The 15,985-nt window shown below is 51.1% G+C and overlaps 1 long non-coding RNA gene across 2 annotated transcripts; it reads right to left on the bottom strand.

Annotated features, from left to right (window-relative positions):
* Positions 1-2,416: 2,416 nt before the first annotated feature.
* LOC123328386 lies at positions 2,417-14,778 on the bottom strand. Of its 2 annotated transcripts, XR_006543172.2 has the most exons (3): positions 13,824-14,778; positions 6,179-6,299; positions 2,417-3,047 (listed from the first exon to the last, which is right to left on the bottom strand). It is a non-coding gene; the product is annotated as an uncharacterized LOC123328386 (long non-coding RNA). The 2 variants fall into 2 exon arrangements; XR_006543171.2 differs by lacking the exon at positions 13,824-14,778 and having other exon boundaries at positions 6,179-6,966.
* Between the last annotated feature and the right edge of the window lie 1,207 nt (positions 14,779-15,985).

Raw genomic sequence — 15,985 nt, 5'->3', positions numbered from 1 at the left:
GGAAGTATTAATATTGTTAAAGATTCAATACAACCCCTATCAAAATACTAATGACATTTTTTGCAGAACTAGAGCAAATAATTTTGAAATGTGTACTAAAACACAAAAGACCCTGAATAACCAAAATAATCTTGAGAAAGAACAGAGCTGGAGGAATCACTCATCCTGACTTCAGACTATACTACAAAGCTAGTCATTAAAATAGTACGGTGCTGGCACAAAAACAGGCACACAGATCAATGGAACAGACTAGAGAGCCCAGAAACAAACCCATGCACTTGCGGTCAATTAATCTGGGATGAAGGGAGCAAGAATATACAATGGAGAAAAGACAGTCTCTTCAGTAAGTGGTACTAGGAAAACTGGACAGCCATATATACAAGAATGAAGTTAGTACATTCTACTATACCACATACAGAACTCAAAAGGGATCAAAGACCTAAATGTAAGATAAGAAACCATAAAACTCCTAAGGAAAACATAGGCAGAACATTCTTTGAAAGAAATTGTAGCAGTAATTTTTTGGATCTGTCTCCTAAAGCAAAGGAAATAATAGCAAATATAAACAAATGGGACCTAATTAAACTTGAAAGCTTTTGCCCAGCAAAGACAACCATGAAAGGCATGGCAACCACGACAAATGAAAAGGCAAACCACTCAATGAGAAGAATGTTTGCAGATGATAAAAGGAGTTAATATCCAACTTATCTAAACAGCTCCTATAACTCAACATAAAAAAAAACCAATTTAAAAATGGGTTGAAGAATTGAATATACATTTTTTCAAAGAGGAAATGGCCAACAGGCGCATGAAAAGATGCTCAACATAATCAGGGAAACGCAAATCAAAACCATGGTGAGGTCTCACCTCATACCTTCCAGAATGGCTATCACTGAAAAGAACACAACAAATGTTGGCAAGGGTGTGGATCCCTGCCTTTCTGAAGCTTGCCCTAGAGCACAGGAGAGAGAGGTCAATCAAACACTGCGTGATAAATGTGTAAAGGGTTTGGTGCTGGGAGGAGAGTGCAGGCAGACTCAATAGCAACCAGCAGCCCAGCCTAGCTTGGGCTCGGGGTCCAGGGAGCTTGTGGAGGAAGGGACCCTTGAGGGGTGAGCAGTGGTTACCTGGAGGGAGAAGGCAGCCTTCCCTACAGAGGAGCAGCAGGCACTGGGCCCTGGAGTTTGGTCAGGCCCTGCTCCTCATGCTGTGAGGTTGCAGGATAGATATGGGAATCCCTGAGGGGGTCAGAGCCACTCTGCTGGGGGAGCAGGGGGGAGACCTGTGGCATCCAGGGCAGAAGGAAACAGCACAGATGGGTTCTGGCAGAAGAAGACAGGGGAGTCTGAGGACAGCCTGAGCAGGAAGGGGGAAACGGGTGTGCCAGGCCAAGCGAGAGGCATACATGGGTCCTGGAGGCTGGAAAGGGTCTGATCTCTGTGGGGAGCAGAGTGGCTGCTGGGGCAGAGCTGGAAAGGCCAAGGGCAGGCTGGGCTCAGGTGGAAAGAGGCAAAATTTAAAGAGCATAAAGCACACTTAAGCTGAGTCATTTCTCTCCTGTTCAGCCCTGAGACTGCTGCATGCTCGTGCTAAGTCGCTTCAGTCGTGTCCGACTCTCTGCAACCCCATGGACTGTAGCCTCCCAGGTTCGTTTGTCCATGGGATTCTCCAGGCAAGAATACTAGAGTGGATTGCCATGCCCTCCTCCAGGGATTTTCCCGAACCGGGGATCAAACCCATGTTTCTTATGTCTCTTGCATTGGCATGCGGGTTATTTACTCGTAGCATCACCTGGGAAACCCAGCCCTGAGACTAATCCAACTCAATCTCTCCACCCTGGAGAGGGGCGAGACTCTCACCTCTGCAGGAGAGCTCACCCCCTGCCCAGCGAGTTGTGCCGGAATCTGGCCTAAGTCACCCAAAACATCAGGAAACACTCAGTGCACAGGGAGGGCTGGGCCGGGGGCCCCCAGAGGCTGACTCACCCTCCAAGCAGGTTGGGGCGGACCGGCTGCTCCCTGTTAAGCTTGTCTCTTCCAGGTTTCACTCAAATAGCCTTTGCCACACAGCATGCATTTCAGACTCTGAAGAATTAAGTAAACATTAGAATTTCACAGGTGCATCCTGGAACAGCCTTGATCGCAGGCATTTTGCTCTCAGACTCACACTTCTACATGGGCTTCCTCCTAAGGCCTCCCTGTGGAAACTGACCTCTTCTGGACGACCAGTCACCCACTCCCAGAGAAACCACTTGACTGGGAAGCCTTTAACCTCCCACCTACTGTGCTAGTCGGCCCTCTTTTGCTGTCTGTTCTCTGCATTTGTTTTCTCTTGGGAAAAATACACTTACTAATGTATATTAGTAAGGAAAGTTGTACTAATGCCCCCACCCATCTCTTCCAAACCAAGGCAACTGTTTTCACTCTGTACATTATTTTTAGTTTTATTTTGTAAGATACTGATTGATTGATTTAGCTGTCCAGGTCTTAGTTACGGCACACAGGATCTTTAGTCTTCATTTTGGCGTGCGGATTCTTTCAGTTGTGGCATGTGGGATCTAGTTTCCTGGCCAGAGGTTGAACCCTGGCCCGCTGATTTGGGAGGCGGAGTCTTGGCCACTGGACCACCAGCGAAGTCCCGCACATCACCTTTTAGGACTCATGAAGAGGCAGACCTGAAACTCAGAGGCAGAAACTCGCTGAGCTTCAGTTTCCACCTGGTGACCTGTTCATTCAGTCAGTCTCAAACACACCTTCCAAGCACCATGCCCACGATGCCTGAGCACAGGTGACCAGGCTGAGGAGGGAGGGATGCGAGAGCCTGAGAGGTGGAGGGGGGCACGCTGTCCCTGGGAGCATCCTGTGAGGCAGCCATCAGGGCCTTTGCCAAGGCCAGTGAGAGTTCTCCAGCGAAGAGAGGGGAGTCCAGCAGGTGCCCATGTCTCTTTAGTCCTTGGAAGGCGTGGTCAGTGCCAAGCGCTTGGGACAAAAACAGGGGTCCAGGGACCAGCCCGTAGTTCTATGCATTGGCGTAGGGACCCTGGAGATCTGGGACAGCATAAAATCAGAAAACATAATAAAACCATAAAACTTCAGCCAAGCAGATTATGAAACTCAGTGCAGAAGAATGGCATGTCCTTTTGAAGAGTAGCAGGAACTTATTTATTCAGCCCTTGGTTTTGTTGTTTAGTTGTTAAGTCATGTCCAACTCTTTGTGACCCCATGGACTGGAGCCCACCATGCCCCTCTGTCTATGGGGTTTCCCAGGCAAGAATACTGGAGCGGGTTGCCATTTCCCCCTCTAGGGCATCTTCCCCACCCAGGGATCAAGCCCACATCTCCTGCATTAGCAGGCAGATTCTTTACCACTGCTGCTGCTGCTGCTGCTGCTAAGTCGCTTCTGTCGTGTCCAACTCTGTGCGACCCCATAGACGGCAGCCCACCAGGCTCCCCCGTCCCTGGGATTCTCCAGGCAAGAACACTGGAGTGGGGTGCCATTTCCTTCTCCAATGTAGGGAAGCCTATGACCCTCACCTCTCAATACCTAGTATTTAACACAGTGCTTGCAGCATGGGAGGAGTGGTGACGGCTTGTTCAAGGACAGGGAGGGAGGGTGGGGAAGGGAAGGCAGTGAGAAAGGAGGGCGACATTACACATGCCAGCGGGCTTCTGGGGAACCCAGGACCCTTCAGGCTCCATGGTGGCTGTGTCCCACTGGTCTCCTGGACTTGCCAGGAAGCGTGTCCTTTGGGTAAGTTGATTTCTATCACTATAAACAGACCAGTTTTTCCAGCTCTGGGGATTAAAGAAAAGAAAGGAAAGGCTCTTGGCTGCCCCACTGCTTGGTCAGTGACTCAGAAGAGCAGAGTTCTTGTAAGGAAGGGAGGGGGGTTGCCAGTGCTTCACCTGGGTGATCAAGACGGAGGCTCCAGAGAGCTGCACCCAGAGGTTTGCAGGACAGCCTGGCTGCCTGGAGTGGATAGCACCTCAGCCCCTAGAAGGAGGCTGCAGCTCAGCTCTTTGAGGGCAGCAGGCCTGACTATGCGGAGCTACCATTGCACCATGGGAGGTGTTTCAGACCCTGTAGCCTCACACGCCCACCCCTCCTAGACAAAAGACTTTCTAGACCTCATCCATTTCCCAACTGTCAATCCCCTAGCCCCATCACCCCTCGGGTCCGTCATCTCCTATAAATCCCATAAACATCAGAGGGACCAGAGTCCTGGGATTACCAGGTCCTCTGGGGCAAGATGTCACCTCCCCAGCTCCCCTCTCCCCACCTCTGGTTAGTTGATGGGAAGGAGCAACTCTGTGCGAAACCCATTCTTAAGAAGGCCTGTGACTATATCCACTCAGCACCCGGGCCCACAAGGTCTGTGTCTGCACTGTGGGATGCCATGCCATCTGTGCCGGAGAAGGACACTAGGCATCCACGTGCAGACTGAGGAGCCAGGAAAGCCCACCATTAGGAGATGAAATGGGGAGGCTGCCGGTCAGTACACTGCACGCAATCTTCTTTTAAGAAAATATCAATTTGTAAATATGTAGATAAATGATTCCCTCATAGGACAGAAGCCACACTTTTCACAGTGGATCCCTCTGGGGACAAGATTGATGGGTAAGGGAATGGGGAGGCTGAGGGGAGGAGAGAGATGTCAGTTTTTCATGAATAGTGGACATGGAGCAGGGGACTTCCAAAGTGGCACAGTGGTAAAGAATCCGCCTGCAGTGCAGGAGACCTGGGTTCCATCCCTAGGTTGGGAAGATCCCCTGGAGGAGGAAATGCCAGCCCACTCAAGTATTCTTGCCTGGAGAATCACATGGACAGAGGAGGCTGGCGGACTACAGTCCATGGGGTTGCAAAGAGTAGGACATGACTGAGCATGCATGCACGGACAAGGAACAGAGAGCTTGTCGTTGGAAATCCCATTCAGGAAAGCATCTTGGCTCCAGCCTGCTGACCTGGGGAGGCTCTGCATTCTGCCCCACCAGGAGCTGGTGCCTGAAGCCCAGCCAGCTGGGGGCAGGAGACCTTGAACCTCAGAGCTCCCCACTTTTGGAAACGCCATCTTCCTTCTCTCTGCCCTCACATTCCCCGCCCTCTAGCTAGCAGGCTAGAAGTGTGGCTAGGCAGAGACAGCTGCGCCTCTGAGGCCGCGGGCAGGGAGCCGTGGGGTCCCTGTTGATGAGCAGCTCTGCTCTCTGCTTGCCTGGGCTGGTGTCGCAGTCCCCTTGCCCCGAGTTTCCTTCCTGCAAAAAGGACCTGATCATTCACATTACTATCCAGAAACCTGGTTGTTCCGAACTGTGGCCCCTGGCTTTCTCTTCTGCAGAGCATCGTCCACAAAAACAGCCACATACAGGCCCCACTGGTGGTCCAGTGGTTAAGAATCCAGCTTGCAATTCAAGGGACACTGGTTCAATCCCTGCTCTGAAAAGATCCCACATGCCTTGGAGCAACTAAGCCAGCATACCAGAGCTACTGAGGCCGTGCTCTAAAACCCTTGGGTCACAACTGCTGAGCCTGCATGCTGCAGCTACTGAAGCCTGCGTGCCTAGAGCCCATGTTCTGCAACAAGAGAAGGCACCTCAGTGAGAAACCCGTGCACTGCAACAAAGGGTAGCCCCGCTCAGCACAGCTAGAGAAAGCCCGCGTGAGGCAAAGAAGACCCACCACAGTCAAAAAAAAGGAAAAACAGCCACATAGTGCGTCAGGGTTGCATCCCCTAATTTTATCACAGTTATGGCCCTCTCTCTGGTCCCACCTTGAACATAAAACAGGCATCTAACCAGACACCTTGGAGAACCCTCAGCTTGTTGAGAGTGAGTTTGGTATATCTGGGTTGAAAAACTCTTCTGTTTACTCACTGAGCAACTTCAGAGGAACGACTTGATTTCTGGGTCTTGATTTGCTTGTCTACAGAATGAGAGTAATCCCCTCCCACAGGGATATTTGTGAATTAAACGAGATAATGGGTGTCGTGTGCCCTTTGTGGTGCCTGCCACGTGGTCAACTTCGGAACTTGGAAGCCCGAATGAACCGACACTCACCAGCGTCCGCTGGGATGGGTCACTGTCACCTGCGTGCCCTCTCACACACCTTCATTCTCAGCGGAGACGTTCTCTCCCTTACTGGACCCAGATTCCATTAGAGAACATTCTGGCTGTTACTCACATACCTGCAGCCCCACCTCTGTTCCTGGCAGTCACCTCCGGTGCCTGAGGCTGTTTTTGTCCCTTCCTCTTTCTGCAAGCGGGGGTTTCTGTACTCGTCACTTGGGAAACGCCAGCCGTGAATTCCTGTAACTCAGAAGATGCCAAAGCTATGGAAGTCCATCCACACCGACCTCTGAGACCTAAACCAAAGGGTGATCCATGGGCACCACCACCGCCTAACTTTGTGTTCCTAAAAGGGGTCCTCCTGGCCTTGCAACCCCAGGGAAGGAAACAGGTTCAAAAAGAAACTAAAATTTCCATGAGCAAACAAAATCTCTCAGCCCAGGAGAAACCCATCCTTGATGGACGTGCTTCCCCCGTGGCTCACCCCGTGATGCCCACTATGCTGTCAGCTGGCGTCTCATCAGGACGTGAACCAGGCGCTCTCCCCCGCCCCCAGGGCTGCAGTGGGCAGATCCTCCCTTCCCTCTCCCCACCAGTCACCCAGCCAGCCTGCTGTGGATGTTCCACCCTTGGTGGCCTCCTGGGACTGTGGGGTGAGTGAGACCCACCCAGCCCAGAAGTATGTACAGAGGCAGCAGCCCCTTCAGGCTCAGTCTGGGGTCAGCCTTGGTCACTGGGGTTCTGAGCAGCTGCCTTCAGCCCAGAAGGTTCTATTTCTCCCCCATGAAAAGTTCAGGCCTCAGGTCCAGCTCAGAGGGCCTGGGTTCTCTCCCCCTCCGCACACCTGCATCCAGCTAGTGTCTGAGACCTGGCCCATGGAGGTGGCGAGGGCAAGCGTGACCACCCTCCCCTCTCCTTCCCCTGGGCTCCCCACCCCCGCGTTCTCCTCACTCTTTTCCTGCCCCCGCCCCATCTGCAGGAGCCCCTCCCTGCCCCCAGGCCCCTCCTCCAAACCAGCCCAGGCCCCGCCACGTCACCGTCTCTCTGTCCCTCTCCAGAGATCTATGGTAGCTCACACAGTTGGTGACACAGCATGGGTGTGCACGGCCCTAGTTGTTCGAACCAGGAGGGATCAGCTCAGCTAATTTCCTGGGCTCACTATTCTGCATACGTTCTATCATTAATCACCCAACAAAATTGCTACTTAGAAAACAATTTTAAAAATTGTGGTAAAATACACGTCACATAAAATTTGCCATCTTAACCATTTTTTGAGTGTGCAGTTCAGTGGTACTAAGTCCATTCACAAACTGCTGTTCCTTAACCTGCTGAGCAATAACTTCCCACCCCTCTTATCCCCAGCCCCTGGCAGTCACCATCAGACTTACTCTTTTTATGAATTTGACTACTCTAAATGCCTCAAATTCATATAACTCAAATTATACAGTATTTTGTCTTTTAGTGACTGGCTTATTTCACTTAGCATATTGTCCTTAAGGCTCATCCATGTTGTAGCTTGTGTCAGAATTTCCTTCCTTTTTAAAGGCTGAATAATGTTTATTCCACTGTATGTATTAATGTGTAGCACATTTTGTTTATTCTTAAATGAACACTTGGGTTGCTTCCACATCTAGCGTCTGTGAAGAATGCTGCTATGAACAGGAGTGTACACTTATCTTCCCAAGACCCTGCTTTCAATTCTGATGTATGCCTAGAAGTGGAATTGCTGGGTCATGTGGTCACTTTCATTCTGTTTGAGGAATCCACTATACTGTTTTTCTTGTAAAATGGGAAGACTCCCTGGAGAAGGAAATAGCAATCCACTCCAGCACTCTTGCCTGGAAAATCCCATGCACAGAAGAGCCTGATAGGCTATACTGTCCATGGGGTCGCAAAGAGTCGGACACAACTGAGCGACTTCAATTTCACTTTGAACCATTTTACATTCTATATTAGTTTTAATAGTTTTCTGGTGCCCTTTTTTTTTTTTGGTGGGATATTTAGGGTTTTCTACATGTAAGATCAGACTGTTTACAAACAGAGACAATTTTACTTCCTCCTTTGCAGTTCGAATGCTTTTTGTTTCTACCTCTTGCCTAATGATCTTGCTAGAACTTCCAGTCCTATGTTGAAGAGAAGTGGTGCAAGTGGGCAGCTCACCTTGTTCCTGGTCTTAGAGGATACACCTTTAGCATCTCACACTGAGTATGATGTTCATCATGGATTTGTCATACGTGCTTTTATCATGTTGCCATAGTTTCCCTTAATTCCTAATTTGTCAAGTGTTCTTACCGTGGAGGTTGTTGAATTTTGTCAAATGCTTTTTCTGCATCGATTGGGATGATCATATGGTTTTCTCCCTCTTTGTTTTGTTGATGTGGCTCTCCCCCAGAGTAGCAATCCTGTAACTTCCTGTCTTCAAGACCTAGCATTCTCAAACTCTTTAAATTTTGCCAAACTAGTAGGTCTGAGAAGGTATTTGTAGGTGGTTTTTTGTTTTTTGTATTTTCAAGTATTAGTCCTGGGTCAGTTTTATTCTTTGTGAATGTCTTTCCGCAGACTAGGACTTGCCTTTTGACTAACAGAAGCTTTTATTTGTTATTTCTGGCTGTACTGGGACTTCGTTGCTGCTCGCCGGCTTTCTCTGTTTGCGGCGAGTGGGGGCTCCTCTTCGTTGTGCGGTGCTTGGGCTTCTCTTGTGGCAGAACCCAGGCTCTAGGCACATGCGGTTCAGTAGTTGTGGTGCCCGGGCTCTAGAGCTCAGCTTCAATAGTTGCTCCGCGGGCTGCGGACTCTTCCTGGATGAGGGATCGAACCTGTGTCCCCTGCATCGGCAGGCAGCATCTCATCCACTGCACCACCCGGAAAGCCCAGTTTGCTTGTTTTTAATGAAGTGGATAGACTTTCTCAGCCTTCTCCCTCATGGTTCATGTTTTCTGTGTTTCAAGAAATTCATCCCTATCCTGATTATGGTTTTTCCTTTTTTCATTTACGATTTTAATCCATCTAGAAGTGACGTTTATGCATGGTGCAGGTAGAAAGCCAATTTCCTCTTTCCGTATGATGGGTCATTGTCCCAGCCACACCCAGTGTTGTCTGGCCTTTCCCCACTGTCTTGCACCTGCTTTTAGTGACTGTGATATCTGGGACGTGTGCACAAGGCCCTGGTAGTAATGGTTGCCTCCTGCGAGGTCAGCTGGGTGGTTGAGGGAGAGATGTGAAAAGAAACTTATTTTTATCCATTCACCCTTCTGAACCTTTTGAGTTTCATTTGAACTAATCAATAAAATAAAAAGAATGGTTTATTTAAACAACTTAAAAGGAAACACTTTTCTAACCATGTGTGGGTTAGTTGCTCAGTCGTGTCCGTCTCTTTGAGACAGACGTCTCTGTCCATAGGATTCTCCAGGCAAGAATACTGGAGTGGGTAGCCATTCCCTTCTCCAGGGGATCTTCCTGACCCAGGGATCGAACTCAGGTCTCTTTTGTCTCCTGCATTGATAGGTGGGTTTTTTTTTTTTTTACTACTGAGCCACTGGGGAAGCCCTGGAGTAAGGTCACCATATCACACATGTCACCCCATTTTTTTTCTCATGGGTTTCAAGGTCTACTATACTTGTGTTAATTAATACAGTGTTAGAGTAATTTAGCGGAGAAGGCAGTCGCTCCCCACTCCAGTACTCTTGCCTGGAAAATGCCATGGACGGAGGAGCCTGGTGGGCTACAGTCCATGGGGTCGCTAAGAGTCGGACACGACTGAGAAACTTCACTTTCACTTCTCACTTTCATGCATTGGAGAAGGAAATGGCATCCCACTCCAGTGTTCTTGCCTGGAGAATCCCAGGGATGGGGGAGCCTGGTGGGCTGCAGTCTATGGGGTCACACAGAGTCAGGCACAACTGAAGTGACTTAGCAGCAGCAGCAGCAGCAGCAGCAGCAGAGTTATTTGGGGCTTCCCTGGTGGCTCAGACAGTAAAGATTCTGCCTGCAATGCGGGAAACCCAGGTTCAATCCCTGAGTCAGGAAGATCCCCTTGGAGAAGGAAATGGTAACTCATTCCAGTATTGTTGCCTGGAGAATCCATGGACAGAGGAGCCTGGCGGGCTACAGTCCATGGGGTTGCAAAGAATGGACACGACTGAGAGACTAACACACACACACACTGGAGTAATTTAGGTGGCACTAGTGGTAAAGAAGCTGCCCGCCAGTGCAGGGCATGTAAGAGACGTGGGCTCAATCCCTGGGTCAGGAAGATCCCCTAGAGGAGGAAACGGCAACCCACTCTAGTATTCTTGCCTGGAAAATTCCATGAACAGAGGAGCCCGGTGGGCTACGGTCCATGGGGTCGCACAGAGTCGGACACGACTGAGCGTCCTAAGTGAGTGAATGTGGAGTAATTTACTGCTTTCTCCCATTGATTGCTTTGCCCCTGTGCCGATGCATCATTTCCACTGTGTTGTGGTCTTTGTGGCCACCAACTTCTCCCTGCATTGGAAAGCAGGAGGCGGTCTGGTGACTGGCCACTAAAAACTTCACAACTCTTGGTTCAAAAGCCCACAGGCTGGGGCCAGAAGGGAAGATGTATGTAATCTTGGCTCCTGGTCCTGGATTCTGTCTGCCAATGTATCCACTGCTGCTGCTGCCAAGTCGCTTCAGTCGTGTCTGACTCTCTGTGACCCCATAGACGGCAGCCCACCAGGATGCCCTGCCCCTGGGATTCTCCAGGCAAGAACACTGGAGTGGGCTGCCATTTCCTTCTCCAATGCGTGAAAGTGAAAAGTGAAAGTGAAGTCGCTCAGTCGTGTCTGACCCTCAGCAACCCCATGGACTGCAGCCTTCCAGGCTTCTCCATCCATGGGATTTTCCAGGCAAGAGTACTGTAGTGGGGTGCCATTGCCTTCTCTGGCATCCACCAGGGAAAAGTAACAATTTGGGTTTTGTTTTTATCAGCTGTGGCCTGATGGACAGAGCTGACAATGCAGAGAAGAGAGCTCGGCCCTTGAACAAACTGTAGAACCCTCAGCTTTGGGTGGGGCATGCAGGCAGGGCAGGACCACTGCATAAATGGGTGGAGGGCATGTAGAGCCCTAGAAAGCAGAAGTGAGACTGAAGCCAGAAGGCACTGCTCTCCTGGTGGAACGCCGGGTCTGTGGACATCCCCTGGGCAGCTTGACTTCCTGCTCATCATCCTGACACCAGAGCCCATGGAGACCCTCGGTCCTTTTTCTCCCTTTCCCCCACCACCCTGGTCCGAGCCCGAGGACTCCGTCGCCACTGCCACGATGTGGCCTCCGTGCAGGTCTGGAGGTGGTTTTCTCCAGCCATGCTCAGGGCACATCGAGCCTGCGCTTACAGCCTTCTGGTGGGCTCTCCTCCCCAGTGCCGCCCAGCTGCCCTGCCCACCCCACCCTCATCTCAGGGTCTCACCACCCTTCTTTCCACTCCTTGAGCAGAGGAGGTATGTTGCCACGTCCGGGCCTGTGTGCTCTCCCCACCTGATCACTTTTTCCTGGGGGGCTCAGGCACCTGATCTCTCAGAGACCTTCCCTGACAAACCCGCCTCCCCACTTCACTTATTTTTCCCCCGCATCATTTCTCATGGCACTTTCTTCAGTTGAAGATCAGCCACTTCTTCCCTGGCCATCCAGATGTTAAGACTTCACCTTCCAGTGCAGGGGCTGTGGGTTTGCTCCCTGGTCAGAGAGTTAAGATCCCACATGCCAAGGGGCCAGAAAAAAAAAAAAAAGCATGAAACAGGAGCAATATTGTAATAAATTCAATAAAGACTTTAAAAAAATGGTACACATGAAAAAAATCTTTCAAAAATAAAATTACTGGTTTAATGAATACGATTACTATTTACAGGGCTTCCCCAGTGGCTCAAATAATCCACCTGCCAAAGCAGGAGCTGCAGGAGATGTGGGCTCGATCCCTGGGTCGGGAAGACCCCTGGAGAAGAGAATGGCACCCCACTTCAGCCTTCTTGCCGGGATAATCTCATGGACAGAGGAGCCTGGTGGGCTACAGTCCATGGGGTCAAAAAGAGTTGGACATGACTGAAGTGACTTAGCATGCATGCATTACTAATTACTTGTTTAATGAACATTTGCCCTCTGGGATGCCTGCCTTGTTCTCCAAGCCTGCAACACCGCTGGCATGGAGGGGGCCCTCAGTAATACTTGCTGAGTGAGTAAAGGAATCTCAGCAGGTAACATGGTGAGATCCTTTGAGAAGCCAGCCTAATTCACAAAGCATCGCTGGTCATTCATGTTTCTACACATGAGAACTGGGCTTCCCCAGTGACTCAGATGGTAAAGAATCTGGCTGCAAAGCAGGAAAACTGGGTTCAGTCCTTAGGTTGGGAAGATCCCCTGAAGCAGGGAATGGCAGCCCACTCCAGTATTCTTGCCTGGAGAATCCCATGGATGGAGGAACCTGATGGGCTACAGTCCATGGGGTTGCAAAGAGCTGGACATGACTGAGTGATTAACACACACACACACACACACACACGCACACGCGCGAATTAGTCTGCAGTTAACGCAATCAATGCTGGAGCTGCCTTAGAGCAAGTGCTTGCAGCCGCGCCCTGGGCTGGAAACCTTGGGCCTCTGAACAGGATCCGGAAGTGCCACTATCTGAAACATCTGAAGTCTGGGTTATGATGTGTGCTGCCTACATGAGGCTACCCTGCTTTCTAAAATCTCCCATCGGCATCCTCATTTTCTCTGTTGATGTACATTTCCTCATCTTTGGAGATCAGCCAGAATTCCATCCACAGGCTCTCATTTTGCCCTTGAAGTGATGTCTGATGTGATGCTCACAGGTGGCGAGAAACTTCCCTGCCCTGTGTGTATCTGTGCATTCACCTTCTGCTTCTTCTCTAATTGGTGCATCTCGACTCCAGGTACACACCTGTGTGGCCCCACCACCTCTCCTTCCTGCACTCTAAGGCCGGCTTCTTCCCAGGGTTCTCCTGGCACCTTATGTCTCCCACAGTAATTAATTTATTACCCATGGAACAGGTCTAGGAGCTTTTCAAGGAAGGAGCAATCCTAATCATCTTTCTATCCTTAAGGCCTAAAGTGTACGTTTGATGAACAAGTACTGAGTCAATGCGTGAATGACCAAGCGTGTGGATAAGTGAGGGAGTGAATGAATGATCCGTCTTCCTGGCTGTCATGGTGTCTCTCTGGTGGTTCTGACCCAGGACAAGCAGGGGAATAGATGCGAGTGGGCAGCAACTTCCTTTGTCCTTTAGGGCTGCCCCTGGAGGCAGCCTGCACGCATTCACCCCCACGCACCTTCTTCTTTGCTTAAGACCCAGATTTCGGTCAGGTCCCAGGTCCCTGAAAGCTCCGTGACACCCGCTCAGGCTTAGCGCTTCCCAGCCTTTCCTGAGCCAGAGAAGGTTTGGTCTGCTGGTGTTGTACAAGATTTAAAGATTCTTTTTTAGTATTTATTTATTTGGCTGTGCTGAGTCTTAACTGAGGCACATGGGAGCTTCAGTCTTTGTTGGGGCATGCAGGATTTTTGGCTGTGGCATGCAAACTCTCAGTTGCAGACATGTGGGATCTAGTTCCCTGACTAGGATTCAAACCTGGGCCCCCTGCATTGAGGGCACAGAGTCTTGGCCACTGGACCACCAGGGAAGTCCTTAAAGATTCTTTTGAGAGTGGACACAACACTTGGATGCACACGTGCACACACACACACACACACACACACTCGGGTAGATGAAAAGCAGAATTTTTTGTTACTTACAGCTCCAGGTGGGAGAAGGCCTCCAGGCAGGGCCAGTCTGGGGGACCCAGCACCTAGGGGTAGAAAAACAGGCAGCTGGAGCTGTGGGGAGCAGCCTGGGTGTGGCAAGTGGGGTGGGGCTAACTAGATTTCACAGGCTCCCCATGGACTGGCTAATCTGAATGACTTGGCATTATAAACCCCAGGGCCTAGGGCCTACCCCTGGTTGTCCCGTACGAGTGGCACCTGGTCACGGCCATGAAGCAGAGCCTGATAAGGGAAGTGGCTGGAGTGTGGACTTGATCAGCTGCTCAAGAAAGGGAAATGACAAGCCTCCAACCGCAGCCTCAAAAGTGGGTCAAGAGAGTGTTCAAAACAAAGCTCTATTGCAACTGAGCCCTTTAATGTGAATCCCACGGTGAGTTACGCAGCCATAAAGCACCCGAGCAGCATGCACAGTGAGACGAGGATCGTTTCTCTACCTTGGGGGGGCGGTGTCCAACCAACACCTCCTTCCTCGGGAATCGCCCGAAACAGAGAAATCAGGGTCCTGCCCCAAAGGACTACTTAAAACAAATGACTCTGGAGATAGGATGAGGTTCTGGATAAATGCAGGTTCTTCTGGAGACAGAGGAACGACCAACACAGAGAGTGCTGCTCGATCAGCCACATCTCCCCTGTGGCTCTAGAGAGGGCCGCCTGAAGGCACGTGCGGTCCTGGTGCTCGGCCAGCGAGCACCCTTCACGTGGACATTCTCGCGCTGAGGATGCTCAGGCGAGGGGAGAGTCGCAGTCACGGAGCAGCAGCAAGCCCGACCCAGGAGCCCCAGCTCTGTCTCAAGCCCTCTCCTCTCACCGTGGACTAGAACCAACAAATAAATCGAGAGTGGTCTCCCTACAGAGCTGTCCAAGGGCCAGCGGTCACGGCCACGCCATCCTGCTCACAGCACCAATTGTTCTCTGAGACTTAAAGGTCCCTTTGATGGTGCCCAGCACAAAGGTCTCCAGATAGATGAAAGGCAGACTCTTTGTTACTTACAGCTCCAAACCAGAGCAGGCTGCCAGCAGGGCACACAGGCGCTCACACCCGCGGACCAGGGACCAGGCAACCGTTGCTGCAGAGGCCACTCGTGTGTGGCAAGTGGGGTAGGGTCAACTAGGTTTCTCAGGCTCCCTGTGGATGGGCTAGTTTGAGTCACTTCTCATTTCTTCTGGAGTCAAATCCTAGGCTTCTCATCACAGTCACGATGACCCCACCGTCTTGGCTCTCCCACTGCAGAGCATCCCCCCCACCACCATGGCCTCTGACATGCGGGACACACCTCTTGCGACCAGCTCCAGGGTGCACGGCTGGATGAGAGACCCTGGAATGTGATTTGGGTTTCCAACACTCCACAGCTGGCACAGGACTGGCCATTGCCAGCGTGTGCTGGGCTGTGCCACTGGTCACTGGGTGCCCTTAATCCTCTGTCCGGGTGGAGGACTGGAGCCCACGAGCCCACGGCGGGACTGACTCAGGGCGGGCTGGGCCCTCAGGCCTGCAGCTCTGCTGTTTCTAGCAGCGTTGCACAAAGTGGTTACGGGGAGGTTTGTCCCAGCTCCTGGTCCCTGGAGTGGATGTTGTCGTAGCTGTGGGGACCTCAGGAAGGGGCCCTCAGCAAGCGCTGGGAGGGCTGCTGGATGTGGGTCACGTATCAGGAGTTCAGGTTCGCTTCTGTCACCGGAGGCTGTGTCGTTATTCCACCTCCCCCCGCCCCCAGAAGCCTCAGTCTCCTCACTTATGAAGTAGACACACTCGTGGTTCCACCTCTTGGGCTGCTAAAGGGTTAAGCCAGCCTTTCCTACCTGGAGCCCATCCAGATGCGTGTGTGGTAAGTCACTTCAGTTGTGTCCAACTCTTTTGTGACCCCATGGACTGTAGCCTGCCAGGCCCCTCTGTCCATGGGATTTTCCAGACAACAATACTGGAGTGGGTTGCCATGCCCTCCTTCAGGGGATCTTCCCAGCCCAGGGACTGAACTGTGTCTCCACATCTCCTGCGTTGTTAGGAGGAGGGACCAAGTGCAACCTAGTAGAAGTCGAGAGGCCGGGTTCTGCATTTGACTGAGGGCCTGGAGGATGTTCGGGTGCAGATACGCAGCTGTGCGAGATGGAGAAGGTTCTAAAAAGTTCAAGAAGAGAGA

The sequence above is a fragment of the Bubalus bubalis genome, chromosome 12 (assembly GCF_019923935.1).
Source record: "Bubalus bubalis isolate 160015118507 breed Murrah chromosome 12, NDDB_SH_1, whole genome shotgun sequence".
Lineage (NCBI taxonomy): Eukaryota > Metazoa > Chordata > Mammalia > Artiodactyla > Bovidae > Bubalus > Bubalus bubalis.
Note: the sequence above shows the minus strand (reverse complement) of the source record. Positions and strands in the feature narration are given on the sequence as shown.